At 40.1% G+C, this 8,322-nt stretch overlaps 1 pseudogene; it reads right to left on the bottom strand.

Annotated features, from left to right (window-relative positions):
* Positions 1 to 7,377: 7,377 nt before the first annotated feature.
* On the bottom strand, positions 7,378 to 7,978 carry LOC116854319 (annotated as a pseudogene).
* Between the last annotated feature and the right edge of the window lie 344 nt (positions 7,979 to 8,322).

The raw sequence follows: 8,322 nt of genomic DNA, 5'->3' as shown, positions 1-8,322 counted from the left end.
TTTATTTCTGAAAATCTACACTTGAGCTACAAAATAACTTGTATCTGAGAAAAACTTTTAAAGGTTCTTTTTTAACTGAATAAATTAATATTCTGTAATAGGATGGAATGAAATTGAGACAGCCTTTGTTTATAGAAGCGACTAAGTTTGATGAGATATTGAAAAGAATTATAGAGACATCTTTTTAAAAATTTTTAAAATTTTAACATCTTTATTTTTTTCAGTGTTCCAAGATTCATCGATTATGCACCACACCCAGTTCTCCATGCAATACGTGCCTCCCTAATCACCAGGCTCACCCATCCCCTTCACCCCCCTCCCTTCCAAAACCCTCAGTTTGTTTCTCAGAGTCCATAGTCTCTCATGCTTTGCCTCCCCCTCTGATTTCCCCCAATTCACTTTTCCTTTCCTTTTCCTAATGTCCTCCATGTTATTCCTTATGCTCCACAAGTGAGTGAAACCATATAATTGACTTTCTCTGCTTGACTTATTTCATTCAGCATAATCTCCTCTAGTCCCATCCATGTTGATGTAAAAGTTGGGTATTCATCTTTTCTGAAGGCTTAGTAATATTCCATTGTATGTATGGACCATATCTTCTATATCTATTCGTCTGTTGAAGGATTTCTAGGCTCTTTCCGCAGTTTGGCTATTGTGGACATTGCTGCTATGAACATTGGGATACATTGGCCCTTCTTTTCATTACATCTGTATCTTTGTGGTAAATACCCAGTAGTGCAATTGCAAGGTCATAGGGTAGCTCTATTTTTAATTTTTTGAGGAATTTCCACACTGTTTTCCAAAGTAGCTGCACCAACTTGCATTCCCACCAAGAGTATAAGAGGGTTCCCATTTCTCCACATCCTCTCCAACACTTGTTGTTTCCTGCCCTGTTGATTTTGGCCATTCTTACTGGTGTAAGGAGGTATTTCAATGTGGTTTTGATTTGGATCTCCCTGATGGCTAGTGATGATGAACATTTTTTCATGTGTCTGTTAGCCATTTGTATGTTTTCTTTGGAGAAGCATCTGTTCATGCTTTTGACCATTTGTTGACATGATTATCTGTTTTTGGGTGTTGAATTTGAGAAGTTCTTTATAGATCTTGGATATCAGCCCTTTGTCTGTAGTGTCATTTTGAGAATATCTTCTTCCATTCCATGGGTTGCCTCTTTGTTTTGTTGACTGTTTCTTTACTGTGCAGAAGCTTTTGATCTTGATGAAGTCCCAAAAGTTCATTTTGCTTTTGTTTTCTTTGCTTTTGGAGATGTGTCTTGAAAGAAGCTGCTGTGGCCGATGTCAAAGAGGTTACTGCCTATGCTCTCCTCCAGGATTTTAATAGATTCCTGCCTCACTTTGAGGTCTTTTATCCATTTGAGTTTATCTTTGTGTATGGTGTAAGAGAATGGTTGAGTTTCATTCCTCTATATGTAGCTGTCCAATTTTCCCAGCACCATTTACTGAAGAGATTTTTTCCACTAGATATTTTTTCCTGCTTTGTCAAAGATTATTTGACCATAGAGTTGAGGGTCCATATCTGGACTCTCTACTCTGTTCCACTGGTCTATGTGTCTGTTTTTGTGCCAGTACCAGGCTGTCTTGGTGATCACAGCTTTGTAGTAAAGCTTGAAATCAGGCAACTGTTTTTCTTTTTGAACATTTCCTCAGTGATTTGGGGTCTTTGCTGGTTCCATACAAATTTTAGGATTCTTTGTTCCAGCACTTTGAAGAATGCCAGTGGAATTTTGGTCAGGATGGCATTAAAAGTATAGATTGCTCTAGGCAGTTATAGACATTTTAACAATGTTTATTCTTCTGATCCCTGAGCATGGAATTCTCTTCCATCGTTTTGTGTCTTCAATTTCTTTCTTGAGTGTTCTATAACTCTTCAAGTACAGATCCTTTACCTCTTTGGTTAGGTCTATTCTAAGGTATCTTATGGTTTTTGGTACTATAGTAAATGGAATTGATTCTCTAATTTCCCTTTCTATATTTTCATTGCTAGTGTATAAGAAAGCAACTGATTTCTGTGCATTCATTTTGTATCCTGCCACATTACTGAATTGCTGTATGAGTTCTATTAGTTTGGGGGTGGAGTCTTTTGGGTTTTCCATATAAAGTGTCATGTCATCTGGGAAAAGAGAGAGTTGACTTCTTTGCCAATTTGAATAACTTTTATTTCTTTTTGTTGTCTGATTGCTGTTGCTAAGACTTCTAGTACTATGTTGAACGACAATAGCAAGAGTGGACATCCTTGTCATGTTCCTGATCTCAATGGGAAGGCTGTCAGTTTTTCCCCATTGAGAATGATATTCACTGTGGGCTTTTCATAGATGATTTTATGAAGCTGAGGAATGTTCCCTCTTGACCTATATTTTGAAGCATTTTAATTAGGAAAGAATGCTGTATCTTGTCAAATGCCTTTTCTGCATCAATTGAGAGGACCATGTGGTTCTTCTCTCTCTCTCTTTTTTTTTATTTGTTCTATCACATTGATTGATTTGCAAATGTTGAACCACATTTGCATCCCAGGGATAAATCCCACTTGGTCATGGTGGATAATCTTTTTAATGCACTGTTGGATCCTATTAGCTAGGATCTTGTTGAGAATCTTGGCACCCATATTCGTCAGGGATATTTGTCTGAAAATCTCCTTTTTGGTGGGTTCTTTGCCTGGTTTGGGGATCAAGGTAATGCTGACTTCATAGAAAGAGTGTGGAAGTCTTCCCTCTGTTTCTATTTTTTGGAAACAGCTTCAGGAGAATAGGTATTATTTCTTCTTTGAATGTTTGGTAGAATTCCCCAGGGAATCCATCAGATCCTGGACTTTTGTTTTTTGGGAAGTTTTGATCACTGCTTCAATCTTGTTACTAGATATTGGTCTATTCAGGTTGTCAGTTTCTTCCTGTTTCAGTCTTGGAAGTTAATAGGTTTCCAGGAATGTATCCATTCCTTCTAGGTTGCTTAACGATTAGCATATAACTGTCGATAATAATTTCTGATGATTGTTTCTATTTCCTTGGTGTTAGTTGTGATCTCTCCCCTTTCATTCATAATTTTATTAATTTGAATCCTCTCTCTTTTCTTTTGGATTAGTTTGTCCAGTGGTTTATCAATCTTATTGATTCTTTCAAAGAACCAGCTTCTAGTTTCGTTGATGTGTTCTACTGTATCTCTAGTTTCTAACTCATTGATCTCTGTTCTAAGCTTAATTATTTCCCTTCTTGTGTGTGGAGTTGGTTTAATTTGTTGTTGATTTTCCAGTTCTTTAAGGTGTAGAGACAGCTGGTGTATTCGGGATTTTTCAATTTTTTTGAGTGAGGCTTGGATGGCTATGTCTTTTCCCCTTAGGACTGCCTTTGCTGTATTCCATAGGTTTTGGACTGATGTGTCTTCATTCTCATTGGTTTCCACGAATTGTTTAAGTTCTTCTTTGATTTCCTGGTTGATCCAAACATTCTTGAGCAGGATGGTCTTTCGCTTCCATGTGTTTGAATTCCTTCCAAACTTTTTCTTGTGGTTAAGTTCCACTTTCAAACCATTGTGGTCTGAGAATGTGCAGGGAATAATATCAATCTTTTGGTATCAGTTGAGCCCTGATTTGTGACCCAGTATGTGGTCTATTCTGGAGAAAGTTCCATGTGCACTTGAGAAGAATGAGTATTCTGTTGTTTTAGGGTGGAATGTTCTGTGTATATCTATGAGGTCCTTCTGGTCCAATGTGTCATTCAAAGCTCTTATTTCTTTGTTGATTTTCTGCTTAAGTGATCTATTGTTGAGAGTGATGTGTTCAGATCCCCAACAATTAATGTATTCATATCAATACAACTTTTTAATTTTTTTAAACATTTGGTTTATGTAGTTGGCTGCTTCCACATTGGAGACATAAATATTTACAATTGTTAGATCTTTTTGGTGGATAGACCCTTTAAGGATGATATAGTGTCCTCCTGTATCTCTGCTTACAGTGTTTAGGTTAAAATCTAATTTATCTGATATGAGAATCACTATCCCAGCTTTGTTTTGAGGTCCATTTGCATGGAAGATGTTTCTCCATCCCTTCACGTTCACTCTGGATGTATCTTTAGGTTCAAAATGTATCTCTTGTAGACAGCATATGGACGGGTCCTGTTGTTTTATCCAGTCTGCAACTCTGTGCCTTTTTATAGTTGCATTTAAATCATTCACATTGAGAGTGATTATTGAAAGACAAGTTTTTATTTGACATCATATTGCCTGCGAAGTTCTTGTTTCTATACATTATCTCTGTAACTTCCTGTTCTATGTCACTCTTGGGTTCTTTCTTCTTTTATAGAACCTCACTTAGTATTTCTTGTAGTGCTAGCTTGGTGGTCACATAATCTTTTAAACCTTGCTGGACTTGGAAACTCTTTATCTCTCTATCCATTCTGAATGTCAGCTGAATGTCTGGATAAAGTATTCTTGGCTGCATGTTCTTCTCACTTAGTGCTCTGAATAGGTCTTGTCCTCCCTTTCTGGCTTGTCAGGTTTCTGTGGACAGGTCTAACATTTTTCTGATGGTCCTTCCTCTGTACATAAGGAATCTCTTCTCCTTAGAAGGAGTTTTGTTGGGGTTTTATAGTTTTATGGGAACCCTGTTGTTATTGTCCTGTTGTTCTTTGTTTGTGCTTGTCTTCTGGGGGAGGGGCCTGCTGCATTGTTTTTCTGTCAGTCTTGCTTGGGTTGAGTTGTCCTCTGCACTAGCAAGAGGCTGGGCTCTGTGGAAACCGATTTTTCAGGTTTTTATTCTCTGGAGGTTTTTGTTCTTGGGTGGCTTTTTGCAGCTTCTCAGAGGGTTAGTGCAAAAAGTAAAGTAAAAAGTAAATTGTCCACACCTAGTCCTTGGCCTTAGAGAGAAGCCTCAGTCTGCTCCCTGCTGGATGATCCAGAACACACAGACTTACCCTCTGCAATTTCTGCTGAACACCACAACCTCCCACAGGTGGTGTGCGCTCCCAGCCACCATTTCAGTGGTCACCGGAGGCCCTCTGCTTGTCTCTGCACCCCTGTGCTACTAAAACTGCAAGCGATATTGGTCTGGGGGAGCCCAATACTGGCGGCTGTTGGGACTGCTGTCTGGGGTCCATGTCCATGAGCCAGCAGTGGTGCAGGTCATGGAAGGCTGCGGGTTCAGAGATCACCCGCTGCCACCCACACCAGGCTCTCTCAGGGGCAGGCAGGGGTGCGCGCAGCCTAAGTGGTGGTACAAGCAGTGGAAAGCTGTGGGCCCAGGAGGATTGGAGCCCCCACCGGATTCTCTCAGGCACGGTGGTTGCCGGTGGTGACTGTCCTAGGACAGTGGGCTTAGGACCATGCCTGTGGCCACCCAATTCCACCTCTTGCCCCTTAGGGCCTTTCGCTCTTTTTGAGTGCCTTCAACCAGACTCCAAGTTAATGCTGGTCTCCAACCACAGGGCACTTTTGTATTGGGGTATTACTTTTCCAGTGGGTCACTTCTGGTGGTTCTCTTCCCCTTCTGCTTATCTTCTGATATCAGTCCAAGTGTACCCACTCCACTTTACCTCTCCACCAATGTCTTCTGCCCCCGTAGAGATCCAGAAGTATATAATCCTACATCCCAGGCTGATTTCCTGGGTGTTCAGAATGTTCTGGTAGATATTATCTTACTTCAGGGAACCGGTTGAAACAGAGTCTCCTACTTCTCTACCCTCCTGCTCCTCCCCTTATACAGTCGTCTTATTTGGTGAATTTTGTTACATGAAAATACTTGTTGAAAAACGTTTGAATAAAGAAACGTTTGAATAAAGAAAAAAAAAACAGTGCTGGTAAAAATACTTGAGCTAAAATTTTTATGTATTTAAATAAAAAACAGAATGAAGATCTTTTATTTAGCAGAATTAAGTCTGAGTTTAAATGTACCTTAGGAAAAATACAGAAGACTTTTCTCAATTAAAAATATTTCTGGCCTACAGAACTTTAACAATAGAAGCAGTCGACTACTTCAAATTTATTAACCATAAAATACAACTTTGAAAAACACTGCAAACAATTTTACTTAAAAAAATCATCTGGACACATTAAAAAATACATTCTATTGTGACATAGTTTGAGAGACAGATGCTGCTTAGAATCTGATTAAAGTATATTAATGTAAACCAAAGATAGTAATTCTACTTATGTAATTTTTTAATGTTTTGCTTTGCTTTAATATATACATTATAAGTTTATTTATTTAATTAATTAATTTATTTTAAAAGATTTTTATTTATTTATTTGAGAGAGAGAGTGAGCGAGAGAGAAACCTTGACTGGGGGCAAAGGGACAGGGAGAGGCAGGGAGCCCAATGCAGTACTCAATCCCAAGATCATGACCTGAGCCAAAGGCAGTCGTTTAACCAACTGAGCCACCCAGGTGCCCCAAAGGTTTGCTTATTTTAGAACCCTCTTTCATTTTCATAAGTTTTCTGATTTGGACTAAAAAAATTGCACAGTCTTATTCAAAACTGAAATCATAGAGCCATCTGGCAGATCTTCCTTCTCTCTCAGGAGCCTGACCTCACATGCAAGAGATCACTATATCCCTACCAGTTTTTTCCACATTTTCTACCTTCCTTTCTTTTTCCTTCCTTCTTTCTTTCTTTCCTTCATTCCTTCCTTTTTTCACCCACACAATGTTTTGTTGTTGTTGTTGTTGTTTTTTAATTTCTATTCAGCTATAAACAAACAGCAGAAGTAACACAACATTCCACAACTCCAGAACCATTTACTTACACAGACAAAGAGTAACCAGTTTAACAGTTGCAGCTGGGATTTCTGAGAGCCTCTCACCCAGTATTGCACCTCAGGGAGATAGCCTGGCCTTAACCACAAAGTGACTCTCCCTATTGCTTTTCCAGTACTGCTCTTTAAAGGAGCCAGAGTGGGACACTGTCCCCACTAACAAGTCTGAGATGTACTACACTGGTGTCTAGTGGACAGGCCAGCTTCTGTCTTGGTGAGAGACACGGCCATGAAAACATGCCCTTGAAATGCCATCTTGCACAATTCTGGACTCAGGCTCACAAAAGCAGAGGCAATGGATCTCTCTCTCTCTTTTTTTAAACCTCTCTTAAAGATTAGTTGATGCTCTGCTCTATTACTATAGACCTGGTTTATTACCTCCATTTTTTCTTCTTTAAATTCTGGGTTGTTATTCTTTTTACAATTTGATGACCCCATCCTAGTACCAAAATATCTCCCAAAATGGAGTTCAGATTTAATCAAAATGTAAACCAGGGGGTGACCCTCTAGAATTATATAGGATAGGCAGAAGGAAAAGTCACCCTAAAGCACTACCTTATTGCTCAGGCCTCACCTGTGAAAATGGGAACTGGGAACATGCATCATTGAACTTGAGATCACAGCTGGAGACCTCCAGGATGGTTTCTGTCTCCTAGCATTCCCCTACTTCTTAGCTGCTCCCGGTGTTTGCGAACACAGTCATCTCATTCAGCCTGTCAACATGTGCTGGCCACCGGCGGCCCGAGTTCATGCTTTATGTGGAAAGGTGCCCCTTTGAATTTGCCACAGTGGTCTCCAGATCAGTTACTGGGAATGGTCTTGTCACACTTCAGTGACCGATTCTGCTCTTAAACCAGCCAGATGTAGCAGTGAAGGCCTATCTCCATGGGAGGCCCAGAGCCACCAAAATGGTAGAAGACTGTGCCACTGCTGATGTCATTGTCTTGCATGTTGACCCCCCAAAAGGGTGCCATTCCCTGCATTTGGGGTTCTTCCTGCTGGGTGCTTCTGGATCTGTCATGACCAAGTGGAGTCCACTCAGTTCAAGGATATGCCATGCAACACTGGTGGTCCAGTTCTTAACCTAGGCTGGGTCAGCAATGTGCCCAGTTTGTCCACCTCCACCCTGGTGTATCTGACCTGCAGCAGATGCTGCCGCTGCTCATCCACTTCCTGCAGTATCAAGGGCTGGGACCATTTGCTGAGGTCTACTGGCATCATGGGCAAGCTGGACAGATGGCTGGGAAGAGTCTCAGGAGGTAAGGCACCAGCCTACAGCACTACAGCAGACTACAGCCAGTCTGCAAACTGTTTCACCACATTTTCTTATTTTCACTTTATTGGCTTAATTTAGGTCCTCATTATGTCTTACAAAACTATGTGGTGGCCTCCTACTTTATGTCTTTGCCTCTACACACTTTCAATTCATTAGACTTACTGTGCTTACAGGAATTTTCAAAACAGAAAATCATAGTTCATTATTCAAATGCTCTCTTAGCAGCAGGGGTACAATATTAGCCACAGTCTAAACTCCAAATTCCTTTGATGAAATTACAAAGTAT

The sequence above is a fragment of the Lontra canadensis genome, unplaced genomic scaffold (assembly GCF_010015895.1).
Source record: "Lontra canadensis isolate GAN:19392208 unplaced genomic scaffold, GSC_riverotter_1.0 scaffold90, whole genome shotgun sequence".
Taxonomy (NCBI): domain Eukaryota; kingdom Metazoa; phylum Chordata; class Mammalia; order Carnivora; family Mustelidae; genus Lontra; species Lontra canadensis.
Note: the sequence above shows the minus strand (reverse complement) of the source record. Positions and strands in the feature narration are given on the sequence as shown.